Raw genomic sequence first — 21,695 nt, forward strand, 5'->3', positions numbered from 1 at the left:
ACCTCCATCGAAGTTCACTTCCAGAACAAAAATTCACAGATAATTTACTCACCTCTTGACATCCAAGATGTTCATGATCTTTCTTCAGTCGTAAAGAAATTGTTTTTTTAGGAAAACATTTCAGGATTTTTCTCCATATAGTGGATGTCTATGGTGCCCGCGAGTTTGAACTTCCAAAATGCAGTTTAAATGCAGTTTCAAAGGGCTCTAAATGATCCCAGCAGAGGAAGAAGGGTCTTATTGAGTGAAACGATTGGTTATTTTTTTTTAATTGACAATTTATATACTTTTTAACCTTAAATGAGTGCCTTGTCTAGCTCTGTGTGTACTCTGTGTATTCCAGTTCAAGACAGTTGCAGTAGGTCAAAAAACTTGTCTAATTTTCTCCTTCAACTTAAAAATCATCCTACATTACTGCAGAAGTACCGACCAAGTGTTTACAAAGTGAACGATTCTGAAGTTAGAGAAGAAAATTAGATGGGAATTTTTCGACCTACCATAACTGTCTTGAACTGGAATACAGAGTACACTCAGAGCTAGACAACATGAGCATTTGAGGTTAAAAAGTATATAGATTATCAATTTTTTTTAGAAAATAACCAATCGTTTCGCGAGTCCTTTGAAGCTGCATTTAAACTGCATTTTGTAAGTTCAAACTCGCAAGCACCATAGAAGTCCACTATATGGAGAGAAATGTTAAAATGTTTTCATCAAAAAACAATTTCTTTACGACTGAAGAAAGACAGACATGAACATCTTGGATGTTGAGGGGGTGAGTAAATTATCTGTAAATCTTTGTTCTGGAAGTAAACTTCTCCTTTAATGTTATGAACTTAACTTGAACTTGGTAATTGCGTTGCTGTCTACACAGGGTCAGAAAGCTCTTGTATTTCATCTTAATTTGAGGTCTGAAGATGAACAAAGGTCTTACGGGTTTTGAACAACATGAGGATGAGTAATTAATGACAGAATTTCCATTTTTGGGTGAACTATCACTTGAATACGGCCTAAAGTCTTGGTCAAAGTCAGGCTAACTTAATTTATTTACTTGTATCTTTCATTTCAAAAACATCCAGTCACCACAAAAGTATTACCATGCAACAATTTACTCAGAGTGAACATGTAAAGAGAGAGTAGGTGGATTTTGCTGAGGAAGCAGTGGACTGCTTCAGGCGTGGTCGTTGAGCTACGCTTGTGGGCGACGACTGTTTCAGTAAACACTCTGCGGGGCCAGTGTTTGATCATCTGTGTAGTCAGTGTGGTCTAATTGTTTTGCTAAGCATGCTAATTGCTTCTCATCCAGTCTCTTTAAATGTCAGCGCTCCCTGTAGTTACAATGTGATTCACCGGCCCTTGAAAATGGAAACAAGGCTGAATGATTCAAAATGGAGAGGAACGGACAGAGAAAACGGGTAGAGGAATGAATGGTGGGGTCAGAGTGTTTGTTTGGAATGGCTCCACCAAGCTTTACCCACAAGCGTGACCTCACTGGTCAGCAGCCCTGATTCTGAACACCCTGCCCCTCAGGTCTCTGGGAAGGTCAGTACATCATACCAGCCACGAGCCAAAAGAAGCATTTATCTGTAAATAGACAGACAGTGCCGCCAACACACCCGCGCTAGGTCAAGCACTAAACGACCAGCATTTTTGAGTGTTTGAGATGATTTGCCTGTGTACTAACGCGTGAGATTTAGAACCTGAGGCTGATACTGAACTAAATCATATTACAAAGCCCTGATGACATTTTAATTACCGCGATTTAACACATGACATGGAAATATATTATCACAGAAGTCAGGCGAGTACATCACTACTCAAGAAATCAATAAAAAGTTGAACATCCTGAAAGCTAAAAATCTCCTCTTCTGCCCACATTAAGTCACTTATGTCGCACACTACTTGATCCAAACTAGAGTTTGCTGTATATTTTAGGTTTAAACAGCAATATGTCAATGCAAGTACAGTACAACCAGTTGAACTGGCAGCAGCTGTATACCACTGTAGCTTGGTAACATCTCAGGATGAGATGATACCAGCTTCACTGTTTTATTCATGTTTCTGTCACGTTGGATTTAGCACTAAAACTTCACATGCACAGAACAGCACTTGTGTTTGTCTGCCCCAGATGCACTGTAAGAGAGCCAAAGAATGCAAAAATCACCAAAGCCAACTTGGAGGCAAGAAGCTATGAGAAATGCACTACACTATGGGTAAAATCAAATGGCAGTAACTATGTTAACACTGCTACTGAGAAAAAAAAAAGAGTTCATGATTGAATTTGTGTTGATTTTATCAGTTTTTTAAAGAGACCACAAAGGGGTCTGCAGAAAAAAAATGTTAACAACATGTTAATCATGCTAAAATATGCTATCAACATGCTAATCATGTTAGGAACATGTTATCTACTGATTTCAGATGTTTTTTGCTAAATCAGCTGATTTTAATTGGTTTTCAGCTGGCTTTTTGTTAAATCATAACGCTGAATCTGCCATTTTTGTCCGACAAACAAAACTAGACAGGAGAATAGATTCATTTTGAGGGACTTAAAGGGTTAGTTCAGCCAAAAATGAAAATTAGCCTATTATTTACTCATTCTACAGGCATTCTAGGTGTATATGACTTCCTTCTTTCAGATAAATCCAAACTGAGTTATATTAAAAAAATGTTCTGGCTCTCCCAAGCATTATCATGGCAGTGGGTGTATCAGTTGTAGTGGACCGCGCATTCCAGGGCCCAGTTTATGGCGAGGGCCCCTCCCTGACCACAATAGTGGACAAAGGTTTGCCACATTTTGATTGGATCTTGGTGGACTAACATAAGCAAACTGTCCAACGCCATCAGATAAGGATACCAGGACAACTGCCAGACACCTCTTAGAGGGCAAGAAGAGACCTTTGGTACAAAAACCCGGGAAGGACAGAAAATCCTATTGGTCAAGACGCAGTTTCTGCCCTTCACCCACCTTGAGACTGTTTCCTAAGGTTGCTGACACCGAGAGCAGACAGTTACCATGTTAAGAAACAGCTTCACAAACAGTCTTTTCTTAACAGTCTTATAGTCTTACATTTTATCACAGAAATACTGGTATAAAAAGTCATAGTTCGGATATAAACATTGATGAGCTCTAACTTAAACCATGACATGTAATTGTATGTTCAGCATTAAATACTGTCAGATTTCCTCCCAGTCATAATACCCCATGACTTTAGCCTGTTTGAGACAAGGAACCTGTTGCGATTCCAACCTACAGGGCAACAGCGGGTGCTCACACAATGAGACAGGATCTCTAACAGATTTTCCCACTGTTCTCACTAGGCCTCAGGCTTGGCTTTCTTTGTCTCGCTCCAGTACTCTATGCTGAACACCAAAGGCAGATGTTGGTGTGTATACATGTGTTTGTGTGTAGTAGTTTGAATTTCCCATTGGCTCAGGTAGCCTATGTAATGATTTCTGTGTTTCTGCAACAAGACCTGAGGGACATGTTCTGTAGCTTTTAAACACCCAGCAAACACTATAGAAGTGGCTCAGAGATGGCTTTAAAAACCTTTTATTTACTGTATAACAGTCTGTTACACTTTCCCAGCCAGTGACTGGTGGTCATTTTCAATCCACAAGAGTGATAAATGTGAATAGACTTACTGTCTGCAATGTGAGGACATGAGCATGAGACCTGACTCGTGCTATACTGTAAGTTTCCTCCAAAACTGCTTCACAAGTTAACTAATTAAAGTTAATTATTATATGATAGAACTTCAGATGGAAGAGAGTAGGAATGTGTAACTACATACTTTAAAATTCACAAAAATGTTCTGTGATTCCAAACAATTATTCAGATATTCACTTCATTCTTTTCTGTCAAAAGAGGCATAACAAAAAATAACAGAATGCAGAGCTCTCGAAATGCTTAAAAAATCATCTTAAAACAATGTTAATGGTGAAAATACAACAAGCTAAGACACAACAGTCAAAAACAAAATGAATGCAAGATCGTTCAACCTTTCAATAGGGAAACTGACAGATATTTAGCAAGTAAACAGATTAAATAGCAATAAACTTTTATAGCAACATATCTATAATGGTCCTCATAAACAAATGCTTTATGCATAATAACGTGCATTGCCCGAAATAAGACAGTTTTCAATTTGACAGTAATTGTCTTAAAGTTTATTACTGAAATGCTGCATTTGTTACACCAGTGCTGCTTTGATGGCTGGCTCTGTTTTAAAAAGGATGAATTTAGGAACAGAGCTTCTCAGAGAGAGTTTTCAATGCTGACAGTCTAACACTAAAGTTAAACATGCCATCAGCACAATAAGTACCTCTCTGAGAAGCTGTGCCTGAAAATTCATCCCCTTGAAAGCAATGTCACTTAAATTTTTAGAGATAATACTGTTATACATGTTATCAAAGATAAACTTAGTAAAAATACAGAAACGTGCTGCAAAAACAGAAACAAGCTGCAAATACTCACAACACAATCAAATACAGAAACGTGCTGCAAAAACAGAAACAAGCTGCAAATACTCACAACACAATCAAATGCAGAAACATGGTGCAAAGACTCACAACACAACTAAATACAGAAATGCACTGCAAAAACAGAAACGTCCTGCAAAAACAGAAAAAAACAGCAAAAACAGAAATGTGCTGCAAAATACAGAAACACACTGCAAATACTTACAACACAACTAAATTCAGAAACACACTGCAAAAACAAAAAACACGCTGCAAATACTCACAACTAGGGCTGGACGATATGGCCAAAAAATAAAATCCCAGATTTTTTCACAAAAAATCAGATTTACGATTTAAATAGATTTTTTTTTACCCCCTACTACTTTCAGCATGTAAAGAAACCCCAGCTTTTCCACAATATATATGGGCACCATATATTTTGCAATATACATTGATCGCTTTCCAGCAGGCCCCCATTCTTATCATACCGCACACAGTAAATGTATATTTTCATGCTTTTTTATATCATATATAAAAATATAAAATTTTGAAAACAGAAATATTAAATGATTTAAATAACTGAAACGACCTGCCAATATATATATATTAGTGTATTTCTAACATGGGGGGAGGCTGAGCCCATTCGGAACTGCTGGAGCCCAGAGAGGAGCGTCGGCGGATATTAAAGAGAAAACCGATTTTCATTCAAACAAATCGATGTAAACTACACATAGGCACAGATCACATTGGAAATGTTTAAGGGAACTGCAACAAGGGACAAACACGGCTGGGACATGCTTTGGGTCCTTCTGATGAAGAACCATATACCTGGTTGACCAAGACAGGCCTTGTATGGACATTAGAATATGAGCAAAGCTGGGAGTTAAAGAGTCTAAAAAAATCTTTCAAAGATATTCTAAATTTGTACACTTTGACAAATCTTCCTCATAAATGCTATTTTAATCAGCCTGGTACCTCTGAAGAAGAAATAGTTTCTCTAAGGACTAATAAACACCTGTTCGAGAAAGCAATTTTAGCCAGGTATTGCTATTTTTGTGTGCAATATCAAACAGATGGTCCATGAAATGTCTGGTTGTGACTATAGTGGTCTTAATAAAATATCTTGAAATCCCAAACTGTACACATCTTTATTGCAGACTTAAGTTTGCAAAACACAGCTAAATAATTGCTGGCTAGATGGTAACATTTAAGCAATCGAAGAGAGCAGTAAAACACGACAGTATGTCTTTGTCAAATCAGTTCAGGCGGTCGTTCGACTGACCTGTAAATGTCCTGTCATCATTATCCTCCAATACAACCTCTACTAATACAGACAGTCAGCTAAACCTCAAAGTGAGGCTTCTAGGCAATTTTGTCTTTTTTTCTCTCTGTGGTCTGTCAGTGTGTGTAAGGACCAGGCTGGAAAACCTTCCAGGAGAGTGAGGTAATTATCCATTCTCTCCTGTCTGCCTGCTATGTACAGACCATTCTCCGACTGCTCGTTAATGAAGCGTCCAATCAAATGCAGCCAGCACTGCAGAGCAGCACCATTTAAAACCACAGGTCCAGACAACGGGCCGTTTTGACACACTCGCCATGACAACGAAGATGAGGGACTGTTTTTTGGGGTGGAGCCAATTACTTTATTCATTTATGCTAGTGCCAAAAGCGCAGTATGTGTTTTACAATATTTTCATTCTTTTCGTAATACTTACCTGTATGGTGATCTACAGCCTCAACTAGGAAGTTTCCCCGTCTCCTGTGAAAGAAATTTGAACGTTTTTTCAAACAGTGCCACAAAATCATTCCTAGTTGTTTGGGATTTTCTATAACCGTATGCATAATCATTCGAAATTTAATAAGAGGCAGGGTAAAACAAAAACTCTTATTGTTTTGAAATTGAAGCTACAGTGTGTGGGATCGGCAGTCATATCCTAGCTGGTAAACAGAGCCATTAGCGCTAATGATAGAGTGTGTGTGAATACAATGTGCATTAGGATGAAGTGTGGGCTTCATCCAAACAGATTCTGCGAGTCCATAGCGAGTCGCTCGCACAAGCTATGGCCCCGTGTTAACTATTATTAGTAGTATTCATCTCCAGCCAAATTGAGACTAAATCAGCTGACTAAACTAACTTAATGCCCTGGGCACATTGCAGCACATAAGGAGGAAAAGGTTCACAAGCGAAGATGAAAATAGCACTGTGAGAATACACACAAGAGCTGCTGCTTTTGTACTTTATGTAGTAGATATACAAACCAGATGCTTAAAGAGCTGCAAACCAGATCAACAAGTCTGTTTGCTTTTCAGCATCTGCTTTCATCAGAGTCAACAGTTCAGACAGGGTGAAACCATGATACATTGTCCATTAGCATATATGGCATCTGCTCTCATATGTCTCATATGTTTTTGACTATACACCCTTAAAAATAAAGGTGCTTCACGATGCCATAGAAGAAACTTTTTTGTCTAAATGGTTCTATAAAGAAGGTTCTTTGTGGCGAAAGAAGTTTCCTCAGATTTTAAAAAGGTAAGAAAGAGGTGGTTCTAGAACCTTTGACTGAATGGTTCTTTGTGGAACTAAAAATGGTTCTTCTATGGCATCCCGGTAAGGAACCTTTTGAAGCACCTTTATTTTTAAGAGTGTACAAAGAAATTAAAAATGGTCCAATGTTGTTTTGGACCACGTTAACTTTAATTTATTAGACAAAAACAGACTAAACATTTTTTTTTTGTATTACTCAGAAGAAATGCATCTCTTTGTTTATCTAATGTGTGAAAACAACCAAAGTGCTTTAGGACCCAGATGTTGTCCATCAAGTGATGACACAACACATTGTTTAAAGGGTTAGTTAACCCAAAAATAAAAATTCTGTCATTAATTACTCACTATAATGTCATTCCAGACCCGAAAGACCTCTGATCATCTTCAGAACACAAATTAAGGTATTTTTGATTAAATCCATTGGCTTCTGACCCTGCATAGACAGTGATGCAACTACCATGTTCATGGTCCAAAAAGGTAGTAAGGACATCATTAGAATAATTGAATTAAAATAGTTGAAAGTCAAACTTTTTTTGTGTTATTTGAGCACAAAAAGTATTCTCATAGCTTCATAAAATTAAAAATTAAGGTTGAACCACTGATGTCACATGGACTATTTTAATGATGTCCTTACTACCTTTCTGAGCCTTGAACCTGTCAGTTGCATTGCTGTCTATGCAGGGTCAGAAAGCTCTCAGATTTCATCACTGCAAAAAATGCCTTTCTTACTTAGATTTTTTGGCTTGTTTCCAGCCAAAATATCAAAAAATTCTAAAATCGAGAAGGATTTTCTAGACGAGTTTTCAGAACAAGACTTTAGTTTTTGCTTGGAACAAGCAAAATAATCTGCCAATGGGGTAAGAAAAAATCTTATTTCAAACAGAAAACAAGATTATTTTTCTTACCCCATTGGCAGATTATTTTGCTTTTTCAAGCAAAAACGCACTTAGTTTTGATTGTTTTTTTCCGAAAACAAGACAATAATTGTTACTTCTTGATTTAAGAATTTTTAGTTATTTTGGCTGGAAACAAGACAAAAAATCTAAGTAAGAAAAACATTTTTTGCAGTGATCAAAAATATCTTAATTTGTGTTTTAAAGATGAGCGAAGGTCTTATGGGTTTGGAAAAAAAACATTAGGATAAGTAATTAATTACAGAATTTTTATTTTTGGGTGAGCTAAACCTTTAACATAAAGGCAAAATTATTAACACTGCATATACTGAGCAGCAATAGAATTGCATTTTTTATTTGCATTTATTGTTCTTCCTCACTGTTTACGACCCTATCACAAAAGACCTGCAACCCATTTTTGAGTTGAGACCCATTAGCTGAAAACCACTAGACAACAAACAAACCTGGCAACATCCACTAGGATAAAATAGAAGCTATAGACTGACGCAACAGACAATCCAAAAACATGTAAAACAAAACCTTCCAGGAAACCACCAAACACAGTTCCAAACAAGACCTCCAGTGCTGAGAGCTGCTGTCTTTTGCCACCCAGTGAAATCAACATTTATAAGAGTGGTAATGAGCGTTTTCCTTCCCGCGTGACAGCGCTAAAGCAGCGCTAATTACATTAGCATGAGCTATGAAATATGAGCTAGCTGACACGCAGTTCCCTCAGAGGATGATGAAGGAGCAGGCCGATTTTTTAATAAACACGGTGCTGGCGAAATATCATCTCCTAACTGCCTTTGTATCGAGCCGCATGCACTACTTCTGCCAAGATCCACCACTGACTCCCTAGGAATTTATGTACAAATAACTACTTTTTAATAGCCCTGTAATGTGATTTCCTGCCAAAGAAATATTCAAATAGCTTTCAAAACCAGTACAGTATATTATCAGCCCCAAGCTAAACTGGATGTGGAAGGGTGGAGGGGAAAAAAAAGAGACAGATTATTTTTTACTCTGTAATTATTATACCATTGTCATCTGTGAGAGAGGAAAAAAGACAGGGTAGTACTGCACCATGTTTCACTAGGGAGCAAACGGCTTTGTTTTCTAAGAATCAGGTACAAAAACAAACAGTAATTGTCGCATTTAATTACCATAGTCATTTTCTTTGCCCCATCACATTTATCACCCATTTTCCTCATTGGATTACAAAATAATGTCTCTTTCATTAAGGGCGATTGGAAATGAAACCAAGGCTGCTTTTGTGTATGTGTACACTTTAAATTGCTTACTAAATGCAAATGGGTGAACTCCGCAGCATAAAGCACACGTGTGGTTATTATATTTTCCGTGTTTGTGACCCCGACTTTCTTTTATGTGGCCTTAATGAAGCAACTGCGGGCTTCTGAGACCACCGTGACATTCGTTTGAGTGTCACTGAAAGAATTTCACTACTTCTCATGTGACCATTATGGTACCATGGACTGCAGAACTGAATTAATTGCCTTGGCACTGTGGCTCACTTTCCATTGTTGTGCCTTCCATTAAGACTAGGGAGCGGTTGCAAAATCCCACAGTGGATTGCATATGTGTGTGCCAGCAAAAGTCTGAATGTTTGGATAGAATACATTGCTGAAACGCAGAAAACAAGAGAAAAATGAACTGAATGCGTGGAGAACAATATAATTAAAAAGATATCTGTTTGATTCAGGGACAAACAACAAAGAGGAACAAAAACTATACAAGACCACATTCATAGCTCATGAGAATTGCGCTGGAAATTGTCAGTGGCATCTAGCCATCTACGGTAAAAAAAAAAAAATTAAATATACGCTACTATTCAAAAAGTTTGAGGTCTATAATTTTGTTCAATGTTTTGAAAGAAGTGCTCAACAAGGCTGCATTTATTTAATTAATAGGAGAGTAAAAACAGTAATATTGTGACATATTTTTACAATTTAAAGGAATAGTTCACCCAATAATGATTTCTGTCATTAATAAATTCTGTCATTAATTATTCACCCTCATGTCAGTCCAAACCCATAAGAGCCTTGGTCATCTTCTGAACACAAATTAAAATGTTTTCTGATAAAATCCAACAGCTTTCTGACCCCGCGTAGACAGCAACACAACTACTGTTGTGAATATGCATCGAAGACTGACACAGAAGAGAAAAAATTGTTTAATCGTTGATTGTTGTTATCTTTGTGCACAAGAAGTATTCTCATAGCTTCATAAAATTAAAGGGTTAGTACACCCAAAAATTAAAATTCTGTCATTAATTACTCACCCTCATGTTGTTTCAAACCCGTAAGACCTTCATCTTCGGTACACAATTTAAGATATTTTTTATTAAATCCAAAAGCCCTCTGACCCTCCCATAAACCGCAAGGGTACTACCATGTTCAAGAAAAGTACCAAGATGATCGTAGTAGTCCATGTGACATCAGTGGTTCTGTAATTTTACAATGCTATGAGAATACTTTTTTGTGCAGAGAAAACAAAAAGAATGACTTTATTTCACAATTTCGTCATTACTGACTCATTTGTGGAAGCGCATTCATGAGTGATGCAGTAGAAACGAAAATGTGGAATAAAGTTGTTCTCGAAAAAGTATTCTCGTACCTTAGTAAAATTACAGTTGAACCACTGATGTCAAATGGACTTTTGTGGATCATCTTGGTACTTTTCTGGGCCTTAAACATGGTAGTAGCCTTGCTGTCTATGGGAGAGTCAGAGAACTCTCGGATTTCAACAAAAAAAACAACAACATGAGGGTGAATAATTAATGACAGAATTTTAATTTTTGGGTAAACTAACCCTTTAAGGTTGAACCACTGATGTCACATGGACAATTTATCAATGTCCTTACTACCTTTCTGGGCCTTGAATATAGTAGTTGCTGCTGTCTATGCAGGGTCAGAAAGCTCTCAGATTTGATCAAAAATATCTTAAATTGTGTTACAAAGAAGAATGAAGGTCTTACAGGCTTGGAACGACATAAGGCAAGTAATTAATGACAGAAATTTTATTTTTGGGTGAAGTATCCCTTTAAAATAACCATTTTCTGTTGTAAATTCAAAGCTGAATGTTCACCAGCTATTATTCCAATCTTCAGTGTCACATGATCCTTCAAAATATGCTGATTTGGTGCTTAAGACACATTTCTTATTATTATCAATGCTGAAAACAGTTGTGCTGCTTAATATTTTTGTGGAAACAGGATTTATCTGAAACATTTTTCTTGATAACAAATGTAGAAAAGTCTTTACTGTCTGTTTTGATCAATTTAATGCACCCTTGCTCAATAAAAGTATTAGGAAATTAAGTTATACTTCATTAAAACCTTCAAAATATTTTATATTTCCAATAATTCACTGTGTAAGTAAATATTAAATAAATATATAAGTAAATAATATGTAATTATAATATATCTGAAAAAATATATTTTTTTGCCATACAGGGCATTAGTAATCCAGACATCAACACTTCAGTTCAAGTGCTTAACACAGTATGTGTGTGCTTGAAATTGTTCTGTAATAGTTTCTGGAGATGAGACTCTTCACAGCAGACCTTCAGGAACCCAAAGAGGGCCCGATAACCCAGCGGCCTCGCCCAGGCCACGCGAGCCAATCAGACCTGTGGGCTCAAATCTCTCATACGCCCTCTCCGCTCAAATGGAAAAGAGTCCCAAGCTGTTCTGTTAAGCATCTGTGTGTATGTGACAATTTGAGATTATGTGTGAGTAAAATAAAACCAGTGTGAATCATAAAGTGCAAATGTCTTTGTTTTCGACTAAAAATTAAACGTGTATGCTGCATTTGACAAAAAACATGAACATGTGTGCACTCTTATGGACAACCGATGTCCTTGGCACCTCTCTGCGCGTGTGTGTAGCGCATCAAGAGTGACTTTGACAAGCTGATAATGGGGCTCTTTTTGGGGGCTGGTGCTGCGTGGAGCCCCTCTACACACTGGGCTTATCTGGCTCTCTCAGGGGAAGTGGACAGAGAGAGAAAGAGAGGGAAAAAAAGAGATTCTCAACTGAAGCTTGCGCCTTTATCGCTCTGACAGCCGCCGTTTACAGGAGAGCGGAGTGCCAGTCAGATCATTTACAGGAACAGATTAATACTGCCCAATGTGTCTCTATCTCTCTCTCTCTCTCACACACACACACACACACACACACACACACTACAGAGGTTTGTCTGTGACCGCACGCACATTTCCCCTATCTCTTCTCACTCTAGACTGTCTCACACTAGCCTTTGTGCACTGCAGTGTGTGTGCGCCGTGAAACAGATGCAGTCTATATGGAGACTCACTCAGAATTAGTGATGGGAAATAAGAGAGAACATTAATTCAAGTGTCTCACTTAAGTGAGGACTTGTACTTTCCAACTTTACTAACTTTTGAGAGAAAATAGCTATTGTTTACTGCAGCAAATGCAACCATATATAGACATAATGAGATAAAACAATGGATGGATGGATGTTACTGTTGCCAAGCACAGTGTAAGGTTCCCAAAGCTTTTGACCAATGAATTTCTATGACTTTTCCTAGCCAGTTTGTCTTTCTAGTACTCAAATACGATTGACTCAGAGTAGTGCAATATTCTAGTGATATCGGTGATACTCCAACCATTTCACCATTTATATCACTCCGCTTGCGGTATTTCTCACATCGAGTGTCATTGTGGATGCCCAAATCCACCATAATTTTATAAATAAGACTATTTTTGTGTTACGGAATGTGTTAGACAAGAATGTACTTGTTTATACTTCAAATATGCAGTTTGTTAATAAAGATAATGCAGATAAAAGATAAAATGCACTGAGCAGTGCTATCATTGGAAATCACCCTTAATAGATGAAAGGATAGTACGACAAAGATATTGTGGACATTCAAAGATAACAACAAAGACAACACGGACATTACTATTCAAATTCATTCAACTTAAATGTGTATGAATAGTTTTTTATGGTTTGCAGAAATTCATTCACACAAACACAATTTGTCTGAAATATTTAAGAATAGTTTTGTGAATGCCTTGCATGAATTTGTTTTAAATTAATTCTTAGGAATAGTTTTAAGAATTTTTTTTCTTACAAATAATTTTGTGAATTATCTGTATTTATTCTACTTCAGTAAATATTTTTGTGACCGATTTACACAAATCCATTCCACTTAAAACCTCACAAGTAATTTTACGAACAATTCACACAAGCGCAATTTGTCTGAAATTTTTTAAAAGTGATTTTGTAAATAACTTGCGTGAATTTGTTCTAGGCGAATTCTTGAAAATCGTTTTAGAAAAAAAATGTACACAGTTTTTCTTACAAATGGTTTTGCGGACTAAATTTTACAATTTGTGGGGTTTTTTTTTAGAGTTTGCAGTAATTTGTTCAGTGCAAATTCTTAAGAGATGGTGTTGCGAATAACTTGCATTAATTTGTTCTTAGCAAATTCTTGGAAATTGTTTTAGGAAAAGATTTACACTGTTTTTCTTACAAATGATTTTGTGAATTATCCGTATTTATTCTACTTCAGTGAATATTTTTGTCATGGATTTACACAAATCTGTTCCACTCAAAACCTTACAAGTAATTTTACAAACGATTCACACGAACACAATTTGTCTGAAAATTTTAAAAGTGGTTTGCGACTGACTTGTATAAATTTGTTCTAGCGAATTCTTGAAAATAGTTGTAGGAAAATATTTACACCGTTTTTTTACAGATGGTTTTGTAAATTATTTACTTGTATTTAATCTACTTCGATAAATATTTTTATGAACGATTTAAACAAATCTGTTACACTCAAAACCTTACAAGTAATTTTACGAACCATTCACACAAATGCAATTTGTCTGAAATTGTTTACAATTTTGCAAATTACATCCATAAATTTGGTCTACGCGAATTCTTAAAAATAATTTAAAGAAAAGATTCACACCGTTTTTCTTACAAATGGTTTTGCAAATGATTTACTTGTATTTATTACCATTAGTACTTATTTATTCAAAACTATACTTATGTATCCTCAGCAGACATTCAAACTAATGTTTTATTGTGAATATGAGATTGAGCTGAAGAATGAATGCTGTATCAGATGCAGGCAATCACACTCGCTCAGTCAATTTCTCTCTCATGATACTCGACTCTACATAATACAGTGAGCATATAACACAGTAATATAATAAGCTTTTAATGAAGCAACTCAACGTTTTTTTGTTACTAGTGGTGATGTTTTCAAATTAGTAATGGGAGCTTTGGCTCAGCTGTTAAACTGTCAAACTGAGATCTGAATCCATGGCAGAAGAAGTTCACACAAAAGAGGGTTTTAAAAGACACTCCGTTGTTGTTTCTTATGTATTTACACACCCGTGCCGCCAAACTGTTGTATAAACGCAATATCACACTCGTATCCATGTGATATGGGTATTTTTGGAACTCTTGCATTAATATTAGTCTGTTTGTTTCTTATTCCCAGGTCACCATAGCCACCAGATCCAGTCCGTATCCAGATCAGATGGTCACTGCAGTCCCCCGGATCCAGTCCAAACCAAGAACAGATGGTGGATCAACACCTACAGCCGAATGTCAGCGGATACCGTGTCAACTAGATGCGCCCCAGAGACAGATCATCAAGAAAGAACTCCTACCCTAAACGGCCACCGGCACAAGGCCATGGGAACCAGATGAGTCCTCCCCAATTTGACTTTGTTGCAATATGGAACTCTTGCATTATTATTGACATTTTATTTTATTATTTTAATACTGTAAGGTTGCTTTGACACAACTTGTATTGTAAAAAGCGCTGTATAAATAATCTTGACTTGACTTGACTTGACTTTTGGCACACTGTGATTACCTACGGCCAAATATATACAGCCATATTGCACTGCTACTGGTGTGATATGGCTCATATAATTTATTAATTTTAAAATTCAACAAATATTTCCAGATTTTCCATGACTATGGGAATGTAGGGCATTGTCACATTAAAACAGAATGTGCTGTCGCAGGTGTCGCATTTCACAACAGCTTCAGCTCGTCCAATCAAAATATATCAGTCATCAATCTTTATTATTTCTATTTGAAAAGAAATGTAACAAACATTAAATAAATATTAAAATATATAGAGGCAAGTAGAACCAGGCAGTATAAATACTGTTGATTTTCATGCTAAATAAATAAACACCACTTTAACTTGATATGTTATGTAAAAATGATAAAAGTTTTTTTTTTTTTTTTTCCCCCACACAGACCTATGCAGCAGAGTTTGCGTTTTGACTGACCGGCTAATCTGCAGCAACAAATAATTCCTGAAAGACACCAAAGCAGATGGGATTTGTTCTCGGTGATGCTCAGTAAGATTTTTTTTTTATATTTCCTCTTTTGCTTTCTCCATCCCTCCCCATTGCTAAGGCTTCCAAACACCCCTCATCCAAACTCTCCCTCTCTGTCTTGCTCTAATGAATCATCCAGAACTTTTCCTTCAAAGAAAGATGATAAAGCCCCTCTGGCACAAACACATATTGCATGCATTCATCACCACACAGATTTAAGGTATGTCAGCTTGCACCAACAGCTCCAGCAATTGCACACACACACACACACACACACACACACACACACACACACACACACACACACACACACACACACACACACACACACACACACACACACACAGTTTAATATATCTACAATTTAAGAGGGGCCCATGGTGCTCAGTCTCAGCAGATCCGTTTCGGTCTTAAGTCGCTGCTGTGTGGTTACCCACACGCGCCGTGTCCACTTCTGGTCGTCTCGGGGCCTTGACGTTGCTGTCAGATAAAGGCACAGCTCTATTCTGCTGTGGACAGATGAGGCGGCGAGTAGACAGGTAGGCAGGCAGCAAGCGTGGAAAGGGCAGACGGAGAACTGAATACTCATCCAGGGATTCACACACAACAGCTGACTGGTATTCAAGATCTCACGCACTATACAGAGCAGGGCAGAATGCAAAAACATTAGTGCTCCCTCTTTTCCTGGATGTAAACACAAGCATCACACAGTCTTTGACTAAAACTTTCCTTTATTAGCCTTAAAGCATCTTTGAACCCTGAACAAGTAGCACTTTCCGTTAATTTATTTGCAGTCTGTCACATATTTTGAAGAATAGCTGCTTGGAAGGGTGAAAATACGTCAATGTCTGTAAATTTAAAATAGTGAGAGAAAAGTAGAGGAGGAATCAAAGACAAAGAGGGAGCAAACAGTCATCCAGACCTAGGGTAGAATGCTTCTCATTTCCAAAACCTAGTGAGCTGCTTACTGAGGGAGTATTTAAGGGATTACAGACATGTTTTAAGAAGGGTTTCAACTGATTTTGTCCATACGGTCAAAATCAATGAGTTCTAAAATAACACTGGATAAAGCAACATTCATTTGGATTATGAATTTAATTCATTCAGTACTGCAAAGCATAGAACAAGAAGCAAACTGAGATTCAAGTTTCAACTTGGTTAGCTCAGAATGTAAAAAATAAAATACTAAAATGCCAATCCCATTAAAATACCCGTATAATCATTCTATGACTGATTCGACAGTGTTTGGAAACATTTCTCTCTCTCTCTCTCTCACACACACACACACACACACACACACACACACACACACACACACACACACACGCGCACGCACGCACAGCATAAAGAAATGTTTATTTGCATTTATTTGATCCAAAGTACAGAAAAAAAACTGCAAAATTTTGAAATATTTTTACTATTTAAATTAAATGTTTTCTATTTGAATACATTTTAAAATGTAATTTATTCCTGTGATCAAATCTAAATTTTCAGCATCATTACTCCAGTACTTCAAAAATCATTGTAATATGTTGATTTGCTCTTCAAGACACATTTATTATTATTATTTTCAATATTTAAATTAGTTGAGCACGTTTTTATTTTTAACTGGAGTAATGATGCTAAAAATTAAGCTTTGAAATCACAGGAATAACTTACATTTTAAAAAATATTAAAATAGAAGTTATTTTAAATAGTAAAATTATTTCTGTACTTTGAATCAAATAAATGCAGGCTTGGTGAGCAGAAGAGACTCGTTTAAAAAACATTGAAGATCTTACTGTTCAAAAACTTTTGAGTGGTAGTGTATATGAATGGAATATTTTTGTTACAAGTGTTTTGTCTGCATCTATGCTGTAGAAGTACTGAACAACAATAAAAACAACAACAACGTGTCATCATAAGCAGCTCTGCAGAATAATTACACATGTAGTGCATGTACTTCATTAGAATTAATCAGTCCCATATAATTAACCCTGATGTAAAGTGTGAATGTGTAATCTATGCTCATTATTAACAATGCTCTAAGCATGTGAGCTGTTTTACGAGTACCTGATTTGCCCAAAATCCTGAGCTAAACCTTAAATTCTGTGGTGGATTTATAAGTATGTGTACTCTTTGTTTGCCAGTAAGCTGGAAAACATTCAGTCTGACCCTTAACAAGTAGAATCCGTCTCCATTTGTACAAAAATGTTAAATGTCTGAAATGATTTTGACTGATGGTATCAAAATGATGTTGTTTTGTCTTCTGAAAAATAACTGTATTATATGTAGACTTTCCTTGGTTGAACATTTTGTAGCTAATTGTGTTATATTTTATGGCCCTTATCATCATTCTCACCATTTTTCAATGTGAAGTCTCCGTTTTACCAAATGTATTTATTTTGTCACTACGTGTTGGATTTAACACTGACAGATACTTAGAAAAGATATTTTGTCATATTGTCTCTGATTGGCTAGATCTGCCTTAACAACTGAGAAGACAACGACGTAGGAGGAGGAGGAAGAGGAGAGGAAGAAGAAACTATTTTAAAAATAAGGTGGGATAACAGCTGTCATAATGAGTGTTATATCCTATTAATCAATGCAAGTATATATGTGACTGCTTACCTCACTTTTACTTTCTTACTACACTTATTCCCACACAACCAATTTCTATTTCTAATCCCTTTCACATATTAAAAATAAAATTCAGATAATAATATTTAGAGTGCCTCCACAGGGACAGAAAGCCAAATTTGTTTACAACACATAAGCAAAAGAAGATCTGAAAGCTTTGGTATCACAAAAACTCTTAATATTGCCATTGTGAAGGAAAAATGTTCAGAGTAAATACTAAAAGTAGGAGCAGCAGTTCAGGACTCTTTTTCTAACCGCAGAGCAATACAATGTGCACACAGGCTGGCCAAAACAGCAGCTAGACAACAGAGGTCCGGCCAAATCAATACAAATGAATTCTGGGGTTGAAATTCCAGACAAATTTTATTGCGGCCTGGACTTCATAAACAATACATTTTCATTAAGACCTGCAAATGAAAACTTAGCGAAAAACAACAACCAGAGCCGCTGGATTGAAAACCACTTACATCCAAACATCTGATACTACAGTGATATTGTTATGTGCTGTGTATTGTATTACAGTCATACACTGACCATAAAACGCGCTCATATTTGGTCTTATAAACATTAAACTGATTGTACCAGTGGCAGGGATGTATGCAGTGTAGCGGCTAGCTCATATAGTTATGTCAGCCTCACCTATCAACATCTTACTTTGTGCAAAGGCAAATTAGTTTACCATTGACCGATTTCTAAATACTGATCTGTGTGCTGTGCTGTGGTACCGTAATGCAATTAGTATATGGAAAATGTCACTAAAAGACAAAAAGAGTGCAGCAGTGCTAAAAGAGAAAGAAGGAACGTGATGAATGAAGCTGGGTTGAAGTAGCAACCTTGATGAGGATTGAAAGTCGGAGTCCACATTGAAAAGATGAAATTTCTTTTAAACCTGGAAATATACAAAAAGATAAAATATTAACTTTTCAACCAGTTAAAAGTTATGGCACAAAATGAAAAAAAAAAAACATATTTCAGATTCTGGACTTCTAACGGAACTTCTTTGTACAAAAGGCCATCAGTCAGTTACAACAAACTCCTTAATTTAGACACATTAGGCGATTTTTCAAATCTTAACCGATTTTAAAACCATTGGAGATGACAGACATGAATACAGTTTCAACTGATTTATAGCCTTATAATCCTCTGAACACGCACACTGATTCAACCAGACCGCGAGACAAGATCCACCTTATTCTTCAATGCGCAAGTAAGCATATGGCCAAGACTTCTGGTTCATTAGCCACTATAAGAAAATAACAAGAATAACAACAATGTGCAGTAAACTTTAAAACTGTAAAACTGTTAACACTATAAACCAGTGTGGTTTGATAATGCATTAAAATAATATGGTATGACACCAATTTGCAATATCAAGCAGCAAAACAGTTACAGTTTTTTAAATGTTTTAAAAACCTTTTTGGTTAAAGGATTAGTTCACTTCCAGAATAAAAAATTCCTGATAATTTACTCACCCCTAACACCTAAGATGTTCATGTCTTTCTTTCTTTCGAAAAGAAATTAAGGTTCTTTTCGCACATTTGGAACTTCCTGTGAACGTGCATCAAGGGAAAGTGAAGTTTTGCTTTCACATACAGAACCGTGATAAGCAGTCTTCAAGATGTCTTCTGGAAACGCTAAGATCTGTCAGCCTGTTCCTCAGTTCAAGGCAACAGCTGTGGTAGACAGACAGTTTAAAGACGTATAGCTCTCTGACTACAGAGGGAAGTATGTTGTGTTGCTCTTCTATCCACTCGATTTCACCCTGGTCTGTCCTACCGAGATCATCGCGCTCAGTGAACAGGCGGCCGAGTTCTGTAAAATCAGGGTGGCCTCAGGTCCATGAACATCTCACTGGCTGACCTGACTCAGTCCATCTTCCGCGATTACGCCGATGACGAGGGCATCGCCTACAGAGGTCTGTTTGTGATTGACGATAAAGGCACGTTGAGGCAGTTCACCATCAACCTGCCAGTGGGCCGTTTTGTGGACGAGACTGGTGCAGGTTTTCCAGCACACTGACAAATATGGAGAAGTTTGTCCTGCTGGATGGAAACCAGGAAGGAACCACTATTGTTCCAGATGTGCAGAAGAGCAAGAAGTTCTCCTCCAAGCAGAGGTCTGAAGTTGTTTAACATTCTGGTGATTATCAATATCTCTGTCAAATAAATGGGTGTTATTGTGTGAAAAAAAAAGAAAGAAATTAAAGCTGCAAGCAGCGTTGACCGGGCCCTCGCCGTCTGGCAGTCGCCATCCCGATAGCATCAGGAAAACGGTGCCCAGTTGGCACATGCATTCACAATAACCCTTTGGACTAACCCTAACTGTCTCTCCTCCTGTCTGACTCTTTCTCTTACCACCCATCCCACCTCCTTACACTCAGCCACTTACCACACAAACACACACATAGAGTGCAGAGCAGAGTGAGATCAGATTTGTTTTTTAATTTTCTTTCATTCGTGGAGTTTTATATAATTATGAAATGAACTGTGTTTAATCAGAATGAATAGTTATTTGTATGAAAAAAGTTTCAAAGAGTTAGGATGCTGCACTTTAAATATATAATAAATCATTGAAAATTGAAAATGGGAAATGAAATTCTAGGCACGCTATCTGCCTCAAAAACACAGGAAACAAATATTTGAATGTATTTTGTATTTTTTTTTATTTGCCATGGCAACAGCATTTGATGCATCAGGGACGCCTTTACAGACTCTCATCGGCCGTGTTTTTACATCATTCTGATTAAGTTTGAAGAAAATCGAGTACAAATATATTGTTCGTTGTTCGTTCGTGTGTTAGTTCATTAACCAATGTTAACAAAAGAGACCCTATTTTAAATAGTTACCATGTTTTATGATCTACATCCATTTTTTAATATTATTTTAATGATCTATAAGCATCTGTGAAATAATTATAAACAAATATATTAAAAATAAATACATATTTACTTAGTTGATGTATTTGTTTCTCATTCTAATTAAGTGAACTGAGCAGTATAGTGTCATACTTATAAGATTTTTTATTCTATCAGTGAGATTGTATATATGTATATAAATCATATAATTTTTCCTTAAAAGATTAAAAAAATATTTTAATGCTCTTTAAGCACCTATACAAAATAATTATGTAAAAGTACACTGACAGTACAGTCTATATCAACTGATTCTATGGATTATTTTCATTCTTATACACTGAGAATGAGCTAAATAGCATTAGAGGTCAAACGATTCCTTATCTTATGAGGACCTCTAGTGTTCATCCCTGGTATTAGAGCTTTAATCTGACAAATTTATGTGACACTTTTAATGTTTTTGGGGCCTCTGAGCATGATAACATTTTGAAACTACACATATTTCCTAAGAATTTCTTGTTCTTTATATGTAAAAAGTTTTGATGAGTTAGAATAATGCAATTTAAAGATATATGAAAATAACTCTTCATCTTTTTTATTGTTACTTTCAAAAATCACCACATCAACACCGTTCAAGATGTCCCAAAGCCGTTCACAATTTAACATCTTCAGTATCTTGGCATCATGTTGACAAAGTTTGGTGTGAACTGTCTGATTCTGCTATGAGTGATATGAATTTATTCACAGCTATATTTAAAAACACAGGAAACAAATGTTAAAGTTTGACATGTTGCCATGGCAACAGCATTTGATGTATCAAGGACCCCTTCACAGATTCTCATCGGCCGTGTTTTGATATTATTCTGATGTAGTTTGAAGCAAATTGAGTAAAATTAAGAGGTTGATTTAAAAGCGTTTTGCAAGCAACACACTTCCTGCTGCCAGTTGGTGGCGCTATAACTTTGACTCAGA

At 36.6% G+C, this 21,695-nt stretch overlaps 1 pseudogene; it reads left to right on the forward strand.

Moving 5' to 3' along the window:
* Positions 1 to 19,490: 19,490 nt before the first annotated feature.
* LOC141345314 (peroxiredoxin-1 pseudogene) lies at positions 19,491 to 20,004 on the forward strand (annotated as a pseudogene).
* The last annotated feature ends 1,691 nt before the right edge of the window (positions 20,005 to 21,695 follow it).

Source organism: Garra rufa, chromosome 11 (genome assembly GCF_049309525.1).
Source record: "Garra rufa chromosome 11, GarRuf1.0, whole genome shotgun sequence".
Classification (NCBI taxonomy): Eukaryota; Metazoa; Chordata; class Actinopteri; order Cypriniformes; family Cyprinidae; genus Garra; species Garra rufa.